The 21,290-nt window shown below is 36.8% G+C and overlaps 2 protein-coding genes across 12 annotated transcripts in view; one reads left to right on the forward strand and one right to left on the reverse strand.

Moving 5' to 3' along the window:
• The window catches only part of LOC126371972 (kazrin), a 166,301-nt gene that overhangs the window by 83,902 nt on the left and 61,109 nt on the right, over positions 1–21,290 (reverse strand). The window lies entirely within an intron of this gene.
• Positions 152–21,290, forward strand: part of LOC126371974 (acyl-CoA Delta-9 desaturase-like) — a 114,654-nt gene continuing 93,515 nt past the window's right edge. The window contains exon 1 of the mRNA XM_050017466.1: positions 152–392. The gene's annotated coding sequence lies outside the window, so the exon portion shown is untranslated. The remainder of the gene's footprint in view (positions 393–21,290) is intronic.

Consider the following 21,290-nt stretch of genomic DNA (forward strand, 5'->3'; position numbering starts at 1 on the left):
GTTAACATAAACACAAACGTGTTGCCAAGTTTTGGGCCTATTTAGTTTGCCATAGATAAGAAGAGAAAATGTTTTATCCATCAAGTTCTGTTTTTTCACCAAAATAGCCTACGTTTAATAAAATAATGGAACACAACAAAAACTGTATGAACTCGGGAGCACGGTCGCAATTGTATAAACAAAGTAAGTAAATACAATAAATGCGCATATTCAATGAGCTCGGCGAAGTTCAGTAGGCTGTTATTTGTTCAGTCCAACAACAGGGAACAACGGAGAACAACAAGGAACAACATTTTGTAGTGCACATGTATTTGTTTTGTTTGTATTGACTGGAGGAAACCAGTGTTTTATATGCGGACGTGGGCGGAAAGGACAGAATTTACAATCCAACTGTAAGTGGAAACTTTCATGTTTATGTAAACTTTCAAAGGTCAATCAAAATAAATTACGAAAGAAACAACATTTTGTTTTAAATTAAGAATCGTTGGTAAGACCGTTTTGATTGGGCTTTAGTAAGTATACCCAAAATCTATATTCGTAGCCCAAAATAACATAATTATGTTTATCTAGTTGTTAAATAACTTGTAATGTATACTACATTGATTTAAAAGATGAGTTGCTGTCGCACTTACTTGTTATTTCTTGTCCTCAGCCATAACACCTTGCGAAATGACGTAGATTCAAAAATGTTAAATTAACTTCTTTTTTTTTTTTTTTTTTTTTTTTTTTTTTTTTTTTTTTTTTTTTTTTTTTTTTTTTTTTTGACGTGACTTATTGTAGATTTGCCGCAGATGGCATTAACTACTTGGCCGGACAAATGGGGAGCGCTGAAGGCTCTCACCCGGTACAACGTTTAAGACAACAGGCCTGAGGGTGCCCAGTTGGGCGCGAACCTCGGCTCAGGGCGTCGTCTGAGAGGAAAAATATTTGAAAGAATTAATCGACCCTAGTGGGTCGATAGCGATAAGCGCTGAATGAGGAAAATCGTCGACCACGCCGGCGGGGTCGGTATCGGGGACCTGAAGTGTTTGGTGTCGCGAGCTGATTGGCTGCCTCTATGGCTAGAGTAATCGGGTCGTCGGGATCGTATATTACGTCCTTCGGACGCCGATACTTTTCAGTACCGTCCCTAAGCGGAATGTACTCGGAAGCCGCAACTACCAGGGGATTTGGGTGGTGCGGAGCAGAATCGAAAAAACGTTTGGAAGCTAATTTGAGCCATTGGGCAATGGTTGGCAGACCTAGGTCAGTGTGCAGATTTTCATTGCGAAGGAACCACGGAGCTACCGTGGCTTTCCGCATGAAACGATTTTGTATTACTTGTAGACGGTGAATTTGAGAGGGGCTCGCGTGAGCGAAAACTACCCCTGCATAGGTCATGATCGGACGGATGCAAGTCGTGTAGATTTTCACCTTATTCCTAAGGGACAATTTACTTCGCTTGTTAAGGAGACAATGAAGACGGCCCATTACAAACGCGGCGCGATCGCGCACTCGTTTGATATGGGCCTTGAAAGTAAGACGTCTATCTAAGACTACGCCGAGATATTTGACTTGCTCCTCCCAAGGGATCGGCTTGCCAAACATCGTGATGACTTTAAGTTGACGGCGTGACCGTGGCGTGTTATAATAGCCCTTTGAAAAGTACACCGCTGCACTTTTCTCCGGGTTTACCTCGATTCTCCATTTGCGAAACCACTTGCCCAAGGCATTGGCCGCGCGTTGGAGGATTCCGGTCATCATAACTCGACCACGGCACGAAGAATAGATGGCTGTATCATCCGCAAATAAAGCTAATTCGGTATTAGGGGATTTGGGAATGTCACTAGTATATAATGAAAATAGTAAAGGGGAGAGGACGGAGCCTTGTGGGACTCCGGCATGTATCGGGTGCGGTGACGAGAGCGTCCCCTCCACGCGGTAGCGAAAGGTTCGATTTGAGAGGAAGTCTCGTATGATGTGCACGAGACGGTCTGGCACTCCCAGTGAATAAAGCTTGTAGATCAAGCCGTTGTGCCAGACTTTGTCGAACGCTTTCGCCACATCGAAGAAGAGCGCTCCCGTAGCGACAGGTTTTTTTAAGTTTAATCTACTAGAGATATGTTCAACAATACGGTGCACTTGTTGAACGCAGGAGTGTTTGGTTCTAAAACCAAACTGCTCTGGTGGAATAAGACTATTGGATTCGGCGTAGTCCCGTAATCTAGCAAATATGAGCCGCTCATAAACCTTCCCCATGGAATTGAGGAGACTTATGGGGCGGTAACTCGAAGGTTCGTTTTTAGGTTTCCCAGGCTTTGGTATACCAATTACAATTGCTTCTTTCCACTGCTGTGGAAAGACGCAGTTGCTCAAGGCGACGTTGAATATTGCCGTTAGTAAGCAGATGAGGGGAGCACCGAAGTTTTTAAGGACACGATTCGTGATACCGTCTGAGCCAGGGGCTTTTCGGGTATGAAATCTTTTGATAATACCTAAGACCTCTTCCTCAGTTACCTGTGGAAGAGGAGGATCGGTGGGAGGTACAGAAGCCCTACGCTGAACTTCAGAGTTCACCGTCGAGAGGTGCCTACGATCGATAGGGAGAGTGCTGGGCGAGCATTGGGCTTCGAGACTGTCGGCAAGGCATTCGGCTTTTTCGTCATCGTCGAAAGCGGGGGGTTGATTAGGCCTATTGAGAGGGGGAGTAGGAACAACCGTATCCTTTTGAAGAGACCTAGACAGCTGCCAGATGGCCTGGTGGTGGGGCTCAATGCCGCTCAAAAGATTATCCCACCGATTCTGTCGCATATCATTAAAACGTTTTCTTACAGTATGCTGCAAGAAACGCAAATGACGGCGACATTCCTCGGTGCGATTGGAATCATATGTTAAATTAACCTTCAAAAAGTTAATCTAAGATAATTACGTTGTATAAATAATTCTGATTCTGATTCCAACTGATCCAGTGGTTATACTTTTCTTTTACTTAATCATTATAACAAATATTCGTAGGTATGTGACCTAAACTGTATTGGGTTGGTTTTCCCTTGGCGGGTTGCCAGACAGGCAGTCGTTTCTGTAAAAAACCGGACTTGTTAAATCTTTAGGTTAGGTAAGCGGACACTGAAAAACGGAATAATGCTTGGAGGATGACTACTATCAGCTCTATTAATTATTATTTTATTATTATTATTGTATGTCATTTCCATATCTCGGGACTATTATTATTTATTATAATGTTACTTACACACAGCTCTGTAGGCAGTTCAGATATTATTTGAATAAATAATCAGCACTTACATAGCTGTAACAAGCCTAGCCTACTAACACATACCTAATTATGCTATTGAGATGATGGATGAGATAACGAAGTACACATTTATTTGCAACGCCCAATGAGTTATTAATTTATGTAGTTTCACTAACGCAGTTGGCTCGACTATTAATAGACGGCGATACCCTATCACGTTGGTCTAACAGAAAGTTCTCGGTGAGGTTTGGGTAGCTTAGTTCAACGGGGATATACTAGTGAACTTATGTCATCATCATCATCAATTTAAGAGCCACGCTCTTGTCGGTGTAGCATTTTCCATCCCAGTCTATCAAAGGCCTATTCCTTGACTTCCCTATAAGACGCGACGTTCACCTTTAATCTGTTCCATGTAAGCTTTTCTTGGTGTTCCCCTTCCTCTCTTTCCTTCTAGCTTTTCTTCTATGATGTTTTTAATAAATTCGCCGTGTCTTATTAGGTGTCCAAACCTCTTGCCTCTTATGTCCTCAATAATTCTCAGTATTTGTCTTTTTTCCCTTACTCTTACTAGCACTTCCTCATTTGTAACCCTTTCTGTCCAACTTATTCAACTTATGTCATGTTGTGTTTATTTGCAAATACTTATTACTTGATCAAAAATTTAGTAAATAAGACTTTATTTATAAATACTTTTTATATTCCTTGTAAGTACATACAAAATTAAATCATTTAATTATTATTATAACTACATAAATAAAATGTCTAATTTTATTTTATTTTATTAGTCATTCACATACATCAGTTGCATACATTTGGTATCTTTTTCATTCTTATGCATGAACCCGAGAGACCCGGTAAAAATAACATTATAAGATTTTTCCAAGCCACTTTCTTCCACCCACCTTTTGATCGTAAATGGTTCGGTATAACGGGGCCGCAGGGTTTTCCTTTCACATTTGTTTGATGGACCCGCGTCATTTTGGAGAAAGGTGACCAAATTTCCGGGATATTAAAGTCCGCATTTTTTATTTTGACTATAAATCGTTATTTAGGGATGTAATATTAACCTTATTTTGAGGTGGATTTTTGCGCTGTCCCACTCGCGTCAGACAGAGTACTGCGGGGCGGAAGGCAAGAGGAAAACCACTGCCCTATTTTTCCTTAAAAAAGTAGCATGGAGAATGCTACGCCAACAAGAGCGTGGCTCTTAAATTAGTGATGATGAATCAGCCTAATAACATAACCAACTCCAGACAATTACAACACTAACCTATTTCTTACAACTGATCGTAGTCACAACTGATTCGAAATTGACTCATTCCGTTGCTTATCAGTTGCTACTGCAATTAGGGCTTCTCTGTGCTTACCATCAGGCATAATCGAGCCAACATACTTGGCAATTATAAAAAAAAACTAATCCTATCTAAGCGCATTTTAATTTACAAGCCGACACCTGAAACATTGGCCGTGTACATCATGTGCGTCTAATTCAAAAAAACACTAAGTTTATGTTTCAAACTAAGCATACTTGCGCTTTAGTAAACACGAAATTCGGGGTACGTATACCTAGCCTCCGTGGTCTAGTGGTTAGAGCGTTAGGGTCACGATCTGGAGGTCCGGGTTCGATTCCCGATGGGGACATTGTCGAAATCACTTTGTGAGACTGTCCTTTGTTTGGTAAGAACTTTCCAGGCTTGAAATCACCTGATTGTCCGAAAAAGTAAGAAGATTCCGTGCTTCGGAGGGCACGTTAAGCCGTTGGTCCAGGCTATTAGCCGTAAAAACACCTCCACCAACCCGCATTGGAGCAGCGTGGTGGAGTATGCTCCGTACCCCCTCCGGTTGATTGAGGGGAGGCCTGTGCCCAGCAGTGGGACGTATATAGGCTGTTTATGTATGTATGTTATGTATACCTAGGTACAGGTACCCTATGGAACAAACCCCCTTCGGCCGCTCAAATTATTCAGTCTGGTTGCGTATTATGAATGAAAAATGTATGATGAATGTATTATGGGTACATTTGCACCAGGTACGATACGAGGCGGGCTTTTTAATTAATATAGTTTAGTTTAAGTGTTAATTGTACATAAATTATTTTATTTTGAGTTCTGTTTATTTCTTTTAATTTTATTTTTGTTTTGTTTAATATTTTTGTTCTGTAACTGTTTTGTTTATGGTGTATATAAAATATAGAAAGAAAAATATTTTGTAGCAACTATGCTGTTAAAAATATTCTTAGTTGGAAACTGGTTGCGTATTAAGACAAAACATAGAATAGGATAGAATATAAATTGTTTATTATAAGTGTAACATTAACGTATAACATTCTTCATTCGCAACTAGTTGCCAACAAAGGAGTAAAATTCTTCCTTTGCAACTGGTTGTGAAACGTGGTTGCGATGGCGGCCGAAGGGGATAAAACACCGGATTTGCATAAAGTTAAAACATTCAAACTTTTTTATTATTATTCACGAGTGTAGTCCGAAAATCTCGTGTCAATGCGAATTTTATCGGACATCCAGTTAACGAATGGATCTTTAATCCACCATGATTTTTACATGCCACCAAAATATTTTATGCAAGTTAAATGTATTTTCCCTTTTGCATTCCCAGCTCTACTCTCTTTTCACTGAAAAAAAAAAATATTTCCCTGCTTTAGTATTCACGTCACGACTACATTGAGTCTGTATGACTGACAAGGACAAAAAATCGAATATAAAAGCCTTGAAATTTAAATCACAGTGTTAGGAGACACCTAGGTCTTCTTCTTATGGTGTGGGTTGTGAGGTGGAATACCAGCCTCATCAACCCTGGTGTCAGGATTATGATTGAGCCGCCAAAGGCCCCGGACATGGCTCACGTAACGATTACTCACTTATATCAGTAAATAGTAACCGGGACCAACGGCTTAACGTGCCTTCCAAAGCACAGATCATCTTACTTACACCTAGGTAGTAAATAGCGGTACACAACATTCGCACAAAACATGTAAACTAAAGTTAAAGCTACTTTTCAGAGTAACAGATTATCAGAAGTCATAATCTTATTGGATTGCGAATTTACAGGACTCGTACCATTTAAGTACCACTACGTATGGGTACACCTTAGAACTCCCAACCCACTATACCTACCTATATTTTCATTCATAAAATACTGAAACAAAATCCTGTCCTGTAGTTGGGATGAGAGGCTAATAGATACAGTATAGTACAGGAAAAAACTCTGGACTCCCATTTTCGCATTACTTTTTGCTCGTATATCCATTATTCTTAACTTAGCCCTGTTAAGGTCCATAAATAAAGTTCAGTACACACACGGCCTGCGGGTATCCGGGCCAATGAAAGAACAAAGAAGGCGACGCCAAAGTTAAAATTTAAATTCAACTTAGGTACGTAGAGTAAGACACATACTTTTTCGTAGTATTCGGCAAGTGCTTGTAAGGTCGTTTTTCATTTGACAATGCTTTACATCCATTTGAAAACTCATGCATGCGCTATATTTTTGTCGTGCAGCGAAATGTTTAAACTTCGAGAAAACTTTTCTTTCTAGTTTGCTAACTCACCATATAACTGATCTTGCCTTTTGAAAAGTACTATTCATATAATGTAGGTACTAAATAATTAGTCTTCTTTCCTTGTAGGTCGGTAAGTAAGTACTTACTTATATTGTGTTATTTATCGACCTTATTTCATGGGTATAGAAAGAGTAAATTATTCAACATTTATTCATTATTTCTTATTCATTTATTATTTTTATTCATTATTTCTATTCATTATTTCTATTTATTATTTATTTTTGTTTATTTATTTATTATTTCTTATTCAATATTTAGCGTACTCTATTTTAAAAATAATCGTCGTCCAAGTTGATTTAAAATTATAATAGTGAGTTATACAGTGAGTGTATAGTGTATGTAAAGATGTATACAATTTATAATGTTTTTCTTTTATAAGTTTTTTAAAGGCTATATTATAGCCTGAAAACGTTTTATTTTAATTTGATTATTTTTATTATATTGACTTTGAAAAACAAAACAAAACTCTATTTTAAAAATAACTGTATTTAAGCAATGATTTTATAATAATAAACCCTTAACTGTTAGAACATCTAATTTTATTCACGACGTTCAATGATAAAACCGTTTATAAACCACATTATCGACAGTAACTAAGTACATCGAAGCAATAGGGAACCAGCTCACGTCCCTTCGAAGACAGACTCCGAAGACTTCCTTATGCAGGCTCGTATTCATGGATAATTCAACGTTCAAAACCGCTCTCAATACATAAAAATACTTAACTCGTAAAAGTTTCAGAACGCTACTAAAACGTAGCGTTTTAAAAAGTTTTTAGATGGTGGCACTTGTTTAGTACTTTTTTTTAAAGTTATTCTTAATAATGTTTCCGATGTTTTTATTATTTCCGTTAAGTAGGTAAATATTACATGATTATTCTTTTTACAATTAATTAATTATAAATAAGATTGAAAATGTAGGTAGAAGACATGCAAAAGATATAGAGACCGCTCAGGAACTTTGGTACAATTGCTAAGCCTAAATATTAAAATAATTTGTTAAGTCAAACCTGGTGCTTTGGTCGCGCAGCCAACAAAATACCAGGTTCCAAATGCATACATTTTGTTGGTGGTGCCACCATGGTGTCCTAATGAGATAATGTTGATGATTCCGGTAGGTACACACCATCTAAGTTTATTTTAAGTTATACCTGTCATTTTCTTATTCTCCGAAAAGGAAAGGGACGTGTATATTATCTGAATAAATAATCAGCACTTACATAGCTGTAAAATGCCTAGCCTACTAATACATACCTAATTAGTTTCTTATTCAATATTCAATTCCCACCTACAATGTACTGAAAGCCTAAACAATTAGGTTCGCAGTGGCCATAGCGCTCGAGTAGGGTTCATTGACCCGTGGTGTAGTTGCAGTGATGTGTCGTTTCTGGGAACATTCCCGGCATTAAAAAGGTGCAAAAATTATTTAAATAGAGCTTTATTACCTAAACGTTTAGGCAGATAAGACCAGAGTACAGTCATGAGCAATATCATATACCCACTTTAGAACCCTGTCGCACTAACATATTTGACATTTAATGTGACTTACGGGTCAATTTGTCAAAAAAGATAATGTGACATGGTATCAAAATGTGTACATATTAGTACTCGTGACCGTACAAGAAAGAACGATTTCAAAAAGAAAAGTATTCAGTGTCCTTACTATTCGAGAGTTTTTACAACGGGAAAACTACCACCTTGCGGAACATTGCGGAGAACAACACATCACTTGTAGTGTGTAAATAGGGGCTGATATGTCGGGCGACCGCGTCAGGCGGTTGGGTCTGGGCTAACATTGACTACAGCCGATCGATTCCGACGAACCTACCACACACGGGCTAATTGTTATGTAAAGTCTACGTACGTGGACTGGCTAAGCTTTAAATCCTAGTGTTGTGCGAAGTCCTATAAACTCGCTGTTTGAACATTGACATTGCGCTAAAGACATTTTTATTTAGCTGCCTGTTACAGATAAAGCGAAACAATCAAGTAAACAATAATATTTAAAAATGTTTCCTCATTAAAATATTCCTTATTCTTATTAAATATCCTTATTTTACTAACGATAAGTACAACACAATACAAACCAAAAACTCTTTATTGCACTTAAAATAAACATTAAACTTCTTCTTCTATCGTGTGAGTAGTGAGGTGGATAACTAACCCCACCAAACTAGGAATCACAAAGTTATTTTAGTGATATGTCCCCACCGGGGTTTGAACCCGGGACCTCCGGATCGTGAGTCGAACGCTCAAACCACTAGACCACGGAAGCCGTTGTTATTTACATTAAAAATAAGTAGGTACTGAAGGAGTAAAAACGTGGAACACTCGGCGAAGTCGGTAGCGGGGAGTTTAAGGTTTTGCTGCTGTTTCAAGGTCAAAGGACGACCTCATCAACACTATAAGTATCAGTTTTCCGTTCCACTGAAGCAAGGAGGGGTAAGACGAGTGTGTGCGCCTGCGTTTTGCGCGAACGTCTGCGCACCTTAATATATCTTGCGTACCTGACCGCTTCCGCGTAGTGGTCGCCATGGCCGAAATCGGTCGGAGAGATCATCATCATCATCAGTTTGGATCCGCCAAAGTCCTCTGACCTAACATGGCTTATGTAATGATACATACTCACTTAAACTAGTACCCGGGACCACAGGCTTTATGTACCGGTGATTTCAGCGTACAGTGTTTTTTTATTTGACATGTCCCCACCGGGAATCGTTCCGGATCAAGAGCCCATTGCTCTAACCACTAGACCACTGAGATCGCTACCTACTTATTTACACTGCTTATCTCTATTCTTATTCGTATTAAATTGGTATTAATAAGTAAACTAATTGTCTAAAGTTTAAACATGTTTTTACGAATTGTTTAAAGTTTAAACATGTTTTTTGCTGCGTCTAACGTAAATATTTGTTTCAGTACCGTGGGAAAGGACGAAAATAAATACTGAGTATTATTATTTGCATAGTACCTAGGGCGTATGCTTCCATTAAAGGCTTACCACGGTAAACAGTAGCGCGCGAGCAGTTAGTTGATGTTTTACCTGCAATAACAAAATACTTTGTTAGTTAGAGTCTATAACAAAATAGAAAATAAAGTAATCCCTAATGAGATACACAGAACCATGAGCAATTAGAGGATTGCTCAAATTTCAGACACTTTTGTGTCTGTGCTGTGTTTATCAAAAGTTACAAGTCTACACGTTCACAAGATACAAACTACGTACAAGTACTTGTAAATTACGTTTATTAAAAAAAAGTAGAGGGATTGTAAAATATACTTGTGCAATAAATATTGTCACTTGTAACATGTAATTTACATGTGTAGTTATGATAAACACATTCTTGTAATAATGAACATTTTTACAAGAAAATGTATACAACAATGTATACTTATTACTTACTTATTTTTTATTTCATTTCTTTTTCTTTCTGTGCCGTGCTAATCAAAACTTACAAGTGTACACGTTGACAAGCTACAAGTTACTCACAAGTACGTGTAAATTACGTTTATCAAAATAGTATAGGGATTGTAAAATATACTTGTGCAAATAAATATTGGCACTTGTAACATGTAATTTACATGTCGACGGGGAAGAAGCAAATACTCCTATCTTACATTTTTAGGCAAATCGACTTTTTGATGTCTTTGATGTTTTTGGAGTTCGTTGCGAAATTTAATTTTACGTTGGCTGGCAAGATCTCCGTTGTATATTTCCTACTTTTAGGGTGATTTTCGATGAATAGAAATAGCTCTTAAAATAAAGATTTTATATGTTGCAATATTTTTTATAAAAATATCTCCTTTCTACAGAAATAAATAACTCCTATCTCATGTTTTAATCGATAATAGCTACTATCTTCAGAATCAAGCATGAGTCTTTTTGTTTAATGGAAGATGATGGAGGTCGATGGACGATGATGGGCAATGGGCATGGCACGAAATGTGTCTTTTCAAAAATAAGAGATGATGGACCCAAGATCTACTTTTTGGGGTGATTCGATCACTGACACTTTTCAATATTAAATTATTTTTTTCCTAAGCGTGTAGCTCGAAAACGGGCGAAATATCAAAAAAATATTATATTAACAAATTTGTAGACAATTTAATGTTCTTTAAATTAATATAAAGTTATTTACTCTAGGACGCATCGTTTTTGAGATATCAGCGAAAAACTCAAAATTGGTATCTCTGACCTACACCCATTCCGCAACACAAAACATTTTTTTAAAGACAGTTATTAATAAAAATTGTTTGACAAGTTAATTATTTGATATTGGATAACTGGGTTATTTATAATTATCTTTTTGTCAAAAAAAATCCCACAGTTTTAATTTTGGAGAGGAATTTAGAATAAAAAGTGAGAAGTAAATCGAACGACCAATACCACACAAAAATATCGATATTTTATATTTTTGTATGGTTTGGTAAACATTAAGTTACGGAAATGACACCATGTAAACGTGGGAATTTTTACTATGTTAAGTCCATAAATAAGGACACATTCAGGAATGTGTTCCGGAACACATTCCTGAAGAAAAATCATAGGATTCCTCCCACATACTCTACAACCCCTTTATTGACCGGGCTATTGATAATGATTTTAATAAGTACCTACTTGTTAATCTCAGTTGATTATTGACTTAATAAATATATAATTCGTACTATATTGATATTTTTTTTAAATGCCAATTAAAAAACGAAGGTGCCTAAATGTCTCTTGAAATAAATAATTTGTTAAACCTTGTTTAAGATCAAAGTTTATTTTCATTAAAAATGCTAAGCGTAGCACTTTCTTTAAAACAGCTGTCGTTTCAGTATTTTTTAAAAAAAATACGATTATTTGTTATTATATTCCATGCTTTATAATAGTTTACAGTTAAATATTTACTAATTAAATGTTGCGGCATTGCTTTATAATATCTCCTAACTTGAACATAATTTGAAATTCATTCAAAGCAATACATCCTATCTTACAAAATCATGTATAATTTACGTTAGTTTTATAGTTATTGTTTTTTTTAATTATTAATAGGTTTTTGAAGCTACAGTGAATAGTTTACAAAGAGAAATAAGTCAAACAATAGGAATTTGAAGGATTAATTGCAAGTGGAAAAACCGTCTAACGTCAAAACTTTCGACCCAACACAGAAACCAATAGGCTCTAACTTACATTAACTTTAATTCCTCTATATATACAAAATTAATATTAGTTTAAAAAAATGTCTCTTGAAATAACAAAACTACCTTCAGAACATGACGTCGCGCTATAATTATTAACAAAAAAGTTATTCAGTTTTTTCCTCCTCCTGTAAAGTTAGGTCTGTGTAAGATAGGAGTATTTGCTTCTTCCCCGTCGATGTGTAGTTTTTGATTAACACATTCTTGTAATAATGAACTTAAGGCTTAATTGTATTTTACTGTTGGTATGACATTATTATTTATTCGTAGGTTGGTATACCTATTTTAATGAATAAATAAGGCAAACACAACATAAATGGAAACATAAACTCAGCCATACTATAAGCAATAGGATTAATTGCAACAACATCAGGCGTGTTACCTTCGCAACCGTGTTATCCCTGTTGAAAACAACATACGTGGGTAAACTACGGGAGGCGCGATAAACTTATTATATTGCTGCTGAACGTTGATAGGGTTGCCTGCTTTTAAAATACTTTTTTTTTTAAATTAAAACACATAATAACGGGTTCTTACCGCGTTCAAATCAGGGAAAATGTTATTATGTGTTTTAATTATGATAATAATCGCGTAAACATAAAACTATGTACATTTTTTTGGTTATGGCAATGGGTCGCTTAGGATTACGACCTTTAATATACATATAAGTGAGTAGATTAATTATCGGCCTCTGTGGTCCAGTGGTTGAGCGTTGGGCTCACGATCCGGAGGTCCGGAGGGTTCGATTCCCGGTGGGGACATATCACAAAAATTACTTTATGGTCCCTAGTTTGGTTAGGACATTACAGGCTGATCACCTGATTGTCCGAAAGTAAGACGATTCGTGCTTCGGAAGGCACGTTAAGTCGTTGGTCCCGGTTACTACTTACTGATGTAAGTACGTAAACGTTATATGAGTCATGTCAGGGGTCTTTGGCGGCTCAATAGTAACCCTGACACCAGGGTTGATGAGATTGGTAATTCACCTCACAACCCACACGATAGAATAAGAAGAAGAAGAAAGAAAAAGAAGATTAATTATCTACATGTAGTCTCTGTAGCAGTTTGATGTAGTCTCAAATTAAAAATAAATTGATCTAAGTTGAAGGTACGGTACAGCACATTGGAGCATGAGCTACTGAAACGTCTAAAATATTAAAAAAGTTTAAAAAAGGAATACTTCTCTTTTAAAAATCTGTTGGTGCTTATTCCAGTACAAACCATCTAATTTTATTTTAAGTTACACCTTTAATTTTTTATTCGCCGACAAGAAAAGGCCGTCATGTAAAATAATAAAAGTAAGTACCTATATTTTAAATAAATATAAGCAAAGCGAATCAAACCTTTTATATAAAATAAATAATCGTAATATCGCTAAGCAACGCTTTCTCTAGTAAGTACTTATATTTTTACATTAGCAAATGAGTAAGTTCTACAAACTTGCATAATAAAATAATACTCTTTAAGATGTTAACACGCTCTTACACCATTTAAGTAATGTAAATTAGCTTAGTAAGAGTGGAATAAAAGTAATTTAAAAACTTAAATACAAACTCACGTCATGCAACTTTTTCCCTTTTTTTATTGTGCCTGATTGTAATCGTATATTACTTAATGTTTCTTTTAAGTGTAAGTATTAAGTTTTGGTATTGTATTGTAAAGACCCCTGACATGGCTCATGTAACTATTTACTTAAGTAAATATGAAGTCAGGGCTCCTGATTAACATGCCTCCCAAAGCACGGATGTTACTTTCGGACAATCAGGTGATCAGTCTACACAAAGTTATTTTTATATCACAACCGGGGTGCGTACCTGGAATCTTGGAGAGGCGAAGGCTCTAGATTTTGATACCTGATGGAGATTTCAAATCTACCTAGTAAAAATAAACGGCAATATTTTTCTCTCTGATAATTCGTGATTCATCCATTGCTTTCCGGCGAATCCCACACACAGCACACACTACAGTACAGGACCGAAAAGTATGGCGTGAAGAGAGAGGCAGACCCAGCAATGGGTGGATACAGGCTGAGTAGACATATAGATAGTAAATTCGTCATTAAAGTGATAATACTGAATTTTATATTAAAATCCAAACTCCATTGTTTCGCTATTGTGTCTGGAAATCTCGGTCTTAGTATATACAGGGTGTTAGTGACATTGTAACAAAAACTGAGGGATAATTCAGGCCATGATTCTGAGTTGATATCAAGTGGAATTTTCCGCCGCAAAAGTATGGAACGGAAAATAATTTTAAAAAACACTAAAATTTTAATGAATTTTCCGACAGGAAATTCTCTGTCTGTCAGAATCATCCCCCTGAGTATTCGTTACGATGTCACTTACACCATGTATAAAAGGCTCGAAATTATGGGTGCGAGTATATTGAGTGTACTCCACACACTACACGTCTACCATTTTCCCCGGAAATATTCAATCCACATTTTCGCCCTCTTTACAGTTAAATACATAATATCATGATGGTTTCTATCTTCCTCCCATTTGCATTGGGAAACGTGGTTCACACCGTGGAAGGCGGGTCTTTGTCTGTAGATTACCGGGAATACCGGGTAATGCAACCCCGGTATAACGAATGGGGCCACAGAGGTAATAAGTATAAGGGGCCTTAATTTCTACTTAAAAAAACCTCAATTCTGCAGGTCGGAGGTTTATCTGTTCATTCCTCGTGTTGCTCGCGAATTTTTGGCCGAAAAAGGTTGTCGACTTAGATAAAAGTATGAAGGTTTCTTACCTTAATACTTACCTCTTTATAACGAACATGTTATAAAAAGATAAGTATTATAATTCTAATAAAACATACAATACATGTTAATGTTATTATATAATTTATTACACATAATATAAGATGCTTTTCATGTCTACTGGGTTGGCTGTTTTTGGCACTGAAGTCCTAATGTCAATGTAACACATCAATAAACTTCTTAAGGGGATACCAAAACTAAAAAAAAGAAGCCGTCATAATGACAACATAAAATAAGCTTACGACTATACCCCAATTGAGGTAGGTAGTCAGAGGTACATCCATCACAAGTTGTACTAAACACCCACACCTCGCCGAGCATTCTGTTAGACCAACCGTATCGCGGTCTATAATGGTCCAGCCAACTGTGTTTGTGAACACTTAAAAACTCATTGGTGCAAGCCGTCATACTGAATTAAAAAATATTACATCAAAATTCTCCAACGCAACGTAACGATAGTGGTAGAATCCTCCTCCATTTCGCCGGGAGCCGATCGTTTATCAGAATAATGCTACGCCCAACCTTCGCTTCCCGATTTCCGTGACTACGTCACTAGAAGGAAGGCACGTTAAATTTTACGACCCCATCAAGGAGCAACGTGCAACGAGCCTGAATCGCGATCTATTGCGCTACCTTATACACGCGATAAAAAACTACAAAAACACAATACAAAAACACAATGTTCCGATTTGAGCTCGCTTGCACGATACCGGGCAAAAACTTTACTAGATTTCTTTTAGGAAGTGAATGTGGATGATGGAGTATCGCCGCACGTGAATTTTTGAACATAGAAAAGACGTTCGTATGTCGTTGCTTTATAGTTAAAATCTCGTAAGCGTTTTTTTGCAAAGTCAAAAGACCATGACCGTAACAGGTAATTTATAATATTTTATTAGTAGGTAAATATCTTTAAAATATTACCAATTAGTTATAACTTCAAATTCCATGGGGTTAAGAAATAAAATAAAAAAAGGTCTGCGGAAAATCGCAATTCGTTGTAACAATGTACCAGGCGGTACCCAAAATCGTGCTTAAAACCCGAATTCCGGATAAACCCCGCGTATTTCGAGAAAGTTGCCATAGAACAAAAATATCAACTCACTAAGACGCTTCAAATGAGATATGTCTGGAATCTGTTGATAGAGGGGGACGTTGACTCATCGTCCTTTAGATGTATTTTTTGTTAAAAAAAACCTGGCAATAGTACGGTCACGAGCATTAATGTGTATGGATACACTTTGGTACCATGTCACATTAACTTTTTTGACAAATTGAACTGTAAGTCTCACCAAATGTCAAATATTAGTGCGACAGAGTTCTAAAGTGGGAACATTATATTGCTCATGACTGTAGTTACCTTCGATACAGATACTAGTAAAAACTTCACAACACAGTGTCCGATTTGTGCTCGACTGCAAGCAAGGCTGCGCAAAAACTTGTGCAGGTTTTCTTGTGGCTGTTGTAGTTGCAATGGTGCAGCTACATACGTGTCTCTGAGATGTACTTTGTTGAAAATGCAATAAAGTACAAAATAAATATTACAGAAAAGCTGTTGGTCCTGGTTACTACTTACTGATGTAAGTTTGTAGTCGTTACATGAGCCATGTCAGTGGCCTTTGGCGGCTCAATAATAACCCTGACACCATGGCTGATGAGGTTGGTAGTCTATCTCATAACCCACACTATAAGAAGAAGAAGAAAAGAAGGTACTAATTATAGCCGATGTTGATGTAGTATAAATTAAAAATATTTACATTAGTATGTTAGCTAGACTTCAAAAGGTTAGCCAACCTAGCGTTTCAAAGCTTGAGGTCATACGCCTTGGTTATTGAAAGTGGATGAGATTGAGTGATTAATATTAAAGATAATTTTTATTAAATAATAATCTACATTGATGTAAACAACAGCTTAATTAACTATTTACTCAATACTAAATCAATATTAGCTTTTGCCTGACTAACGTCAATAATATCGGTTTACAATAAACTTAATCAAAATTTTCATAACGCAATAGTCAATGGAAAGACAACACGGTATTTCAATTTCGCATACGTAATAAAGCTTAAACAGGCGCTGGTAGAGTCGTTCGAGTTACCAATATAAATCTTGAAAGCCTCATCGCCGACTGGAATTTCCCATTAGATTTTATGGATCTCTATCTTGTCCGCACATTAAATTATAACCGAGGGAAATGGAACGAAGGATTGAAATTTAATTTCAACTTGGCTTTAAAATAGAACTTGCTCACAGTAACTGCGAGATATTACATGTTTTATGAGTTCGGTCTACCTTCAAAATTTTTGCGATAAAATTAACGCGCTGTGCGTTTCGAAATTGGATGATTTGACGCCGTATTATTAAACCAGCTTTTCCCGCGGCTTCGCTCGCGTTAAATTCGGGGTAACACAGTTCCCCTTTTCTAATGTACCAATATTTAGCTTCCTACCTTAAAAACTGCGCAAAACCGCATATTAAGTTTCACCCCCTCTTTGAAAGGGTTGGGGGCAAATTTCTACAAAAAAATGTTGCTTGATTTTTTTGTTAGTCACAAATAGTCCATACAAATTTTTAGCTTTCTACCTTGAAAATTGCGGAACGCTCCATACAAACTTCCACCCCTTATTTTAGGGAAGAAGAGGATTAGAAAGAGACAAAAAGTGTACTTCCCATCCATCCACCATCCATCCCTTTAACTATCTCCACTTAAAAATTCACGTAAATTCGTCGCTCCATTTTGCTGTGAAAGACGCGCAAACAAATAAACAGCCACACAGACATACACTTTCCCATTTATAATATTAGTATGGATGTATTACACATATGTGAAAGAAGTCAGTGATATGAAGAGGGTTGAGTTGCAACCGGTATAAATCTATAGAAATTGCGGAATGATATGGGTTGCTTTCCTAACGGCTAATTATAATATTACCTAAATCAAATTACGGTTTTAAGCTGTATAACTTACGAAAAAGAATACTTCACAACATTGTTATGATCGAAATTATGTATGCAGCAATTTTTGCAGGGTTTAATCTTGGATCCTATTTCTGAACTCAGGGTAGCCTTCCCCAACTTGATGTTTACGTCATCTGACAGTCAATCTACTTAGTTTTTCGTAGGTTTTGTAGGTTTTGCAGGCATGTATACGTGCCACTGCTGGGCACATGCCTTCCATCAATCAACTGAAGGGGTATGCAGCATACTCCACCACGCTGCTCCACTGCATGTTGGTGGAGGTATTTTACGGCCAACGACTTAAAGTGCTCCCTGAAGCTTAGGTACTTTACTTACTTTTTCGGAAAATCATGTGATTCAAGCCCGCAATGACCAAACAAAGGACAGTCTCACAAAGTGATCTCTACAATGTCCCCATCGGGAGTCGAACTCGGACCTCCAGATCGTGAACCCAACGCGCTAACCACTAGACCACGGGGGCTGTTGAAAATGCTATAATATGTTTATAAATACTCGTTGCTATTATAGACGTTTACAAAACGTTTTAAAGAGCGTAAAATAAATCCCTGCCTCCGTTCCGGATGACAAAGGACCATATTTATTTAAGGAACCACTCTTCGGAGTAATTAAGTTATGAATGGTGCCCGCAGTCGCCGGAGTGAGCGAGGGTGGTCCTAATGCGAAATTATATTATAAAGTTTCATAGTACTGCTGTGAAAAACTTCAGTTGCACTTCCCATGTGCAACATACATTTAGTGGTGCAATAATAAAGTTGAAACTGCCCACTAAACAGCGTTCTGTTCATTAACCTGAAAACTTCTATTAAATAAGTGAAATGTGCATTAATCATAAATAAACTACTTACTCAAAAAGCTCCATGCTTATACGTCAATTCTCCTAACTTTTTACATTCAAATAGGAATCCGTTCGTACTAGAATGCAATAACAAATATATTTTTCCTCAATTCGTTTTACAAAACGGACAAAGCGGGCTGAAAACTTTATTATCTGTGCCGTGGACGATGTAAATAAGCTAGCTTCTCTCATTTACAGTGCAGCGAGTTTTTGTATATGGGGTAGTAGTCATTTTGCTTTATTTTCTGAAGCGCCTCCCCAGTACCCCGAAATGCAGCCACTAAACAAACGCGCCACTCGGTAAATGTAAAAAAGTAAATGGAAATTCTTCATGCCGCCTATTTACTGAAATTTAATTAGGGACCACCGTACAAAACGTGTCTCACTGTCGGCGATAACGCGACAAGTGTCAGCCGCTTGTCTAACTAAAGTAGATAAAGTAGAGTAGGTATGATATATTTTTTGACATTGATGTAATGGGCATCCTCACCGACAATACCCCTTGGTATTTGACTGAGTCAAAGATAAATTATAAAATGCTAATCTAGAAATACAAGCCAGTCGAAGATGATCAAAAATTAGTCTCATTATACTTTTAGACTTAAGTATTTTCGAATTATATTTGTGAATTAAGTAACAACGAGTTCGACGTTTGACCGCTTTTGACTGTGACGTCACAGGACTGTATTAAAAAAAAGACTGAAGACTGTATTAAAATGAAAGTTTTCATTTTGACGTTTCGTAAAAAGTATCTCATTAGACTAGGTTGTCAAATAACCTAATATTGGTTTCTAAGTCTTGCGGTAGGTATATACCTCGGTGACGCTTTACAGCTATGTTATATAGTTTAGTTGTTGAGGGGTTTCTATTGTGACAATTTTTGTGTCTTACTGAAAATGAAACATTTATCAAATCAAATCAAAATAAATCAATTTATTCTGTTCTATGTGAACAAAATCATAGTGATGTAAAGAAAAAAGTCATACTTAGTCACTATACTAAAAGATTGCTACCGTTAATCAACTCTCTTGTGATCATCATCAGTCTTGTGACATAATATTATCGACGTGAAAAGTGTAATTAATAATTGTGACTTGTTAACTTAGCACTTTATTATACTTTCACTTGATACTAATCCGCGATCTGTCGCACCAAACCCGCAAGCCCCCTAAACATAATTCCACGCATTTCATATTTTTCCTCTTCTTTCATTAGCTTCTTGTTTAATTCTTAGGATACGGACCCGTACTTTTTATCAGCAGACTTGTAAAAAATATTCGCGGATTCCACGAGTTGCCGTCTCGGTATCTCTTCCGCTGCTCTTCAGAAGATAAAGAACATTCCAGGCGCATTTTGAAGATTTCTTTGGAATAAACAATTTCCTTTCTTGTGTCGTAATACTTATACTACATAACATAAACATAAACAGCCTATATACATCCCATTGCTGGACGCAGGCCTCCCCTCAATCAGCCGGAGAGGGTATGGATACTCCAGCACACTTCTCCACTGCTGGTTGGTGAAGGTTTTTTTTACGGCTAATAGCCGGGACCAACAGCTTAACCTGCCCTCCGAAGCACGGTAATAATACATCACATTATATCTAAACATACATAAAGCTATGTTGTAAGCATTTATCCGAGGCTGTTTATTTGTATATTTTCTACAAATTCTAACAGACAAGGACTACATGACTGACTGTTTTATCGGAGCCATAATTATAATAAAATACATAATATCACACGCCTATTTCACATTGGGGCAAGCAAAGACCATGGAATTGTGCTCACTACGAACTGATACATACTCCTGTCACACCACTTTCATGTATTCTCGACCTAATAAAAAGTATATTTTACATTACTGACCTTTGCTTTTAACGTTCGAATCGAACACTATATATTGTATATTATCTACTTAATAGATTCTACAGAAACATTCCCTGTTGGAATATTAAATAAAGAATCAATATTAAATATCATCGCTATTAATCTTTACGGCCAGTAATTTATACCTGAACCTTTTAAGCTGCAGGCGGAATCGTAGAATTGCGGTCGCGATTATTATTACGTGAAGAATAATAAAAACTGGCTAACTGCGACATGTATTTTATACGTACAATTTCGTGACCAATAAGTAACCTACATTCAATATCTTTTAGTATGGTATAACATATACATATCGAATGTGTAATAATAATAGTGAGTGGCGAGTCACCGCCTGCTCATTGTATTTTTGTTATTAACATTGATCGACCAGGCGCCATAGTATTCCAGTCCACTAACCCCCAACCCAATAGCCCAGTTCTCTTTGTTCTCATAATCTGCAATATTCCTACACGAACCGGGGATTGTCTTTGGGTGCACTCCCATAGTACATACAGGGATAATCGCCAGTTGGTGTCACACCACATTTAGATTAAATTGTCTTAAGGGGCCTCTACGTGTTGGCTTCGGTCCCACACACGCGTTCCAAAAGTCCGGGACATCATAGGCCCGAGATATGGAAACGACAGACATAATAATAATAAATAGGTAATAAGGAATAAGAAATATTGAATTGAATTTTAGGAGAATTCTAAACGTAAGTAGCTAGGTAGGACCACAGAATAAATATTTGTAGTTTTTAGTACTAACTGTATGGCGTTATAAAACAAAAAATAAATTTGTTTTTATTCTTTAAAATATTTTCAATTTACTCTCCTAACAAAGGTCTTTTTAGTCTTTGACATT

Source organism: Pectinophora gossypiella, chromosome 13 (assembly GCF_024362695.1).
Source record: "Pectinophora gossypiella chromosome 13, ilPecGoss1.1, whole genome shotgun sequence".
In the NCBI taxonomy this organism is placed as follows: Eukaryota; Metazoa; Arthropoda; class Insecta; order Lepidoptera; family Gelechiidae; genus Pectinophora; species Pectinophora gossypiella.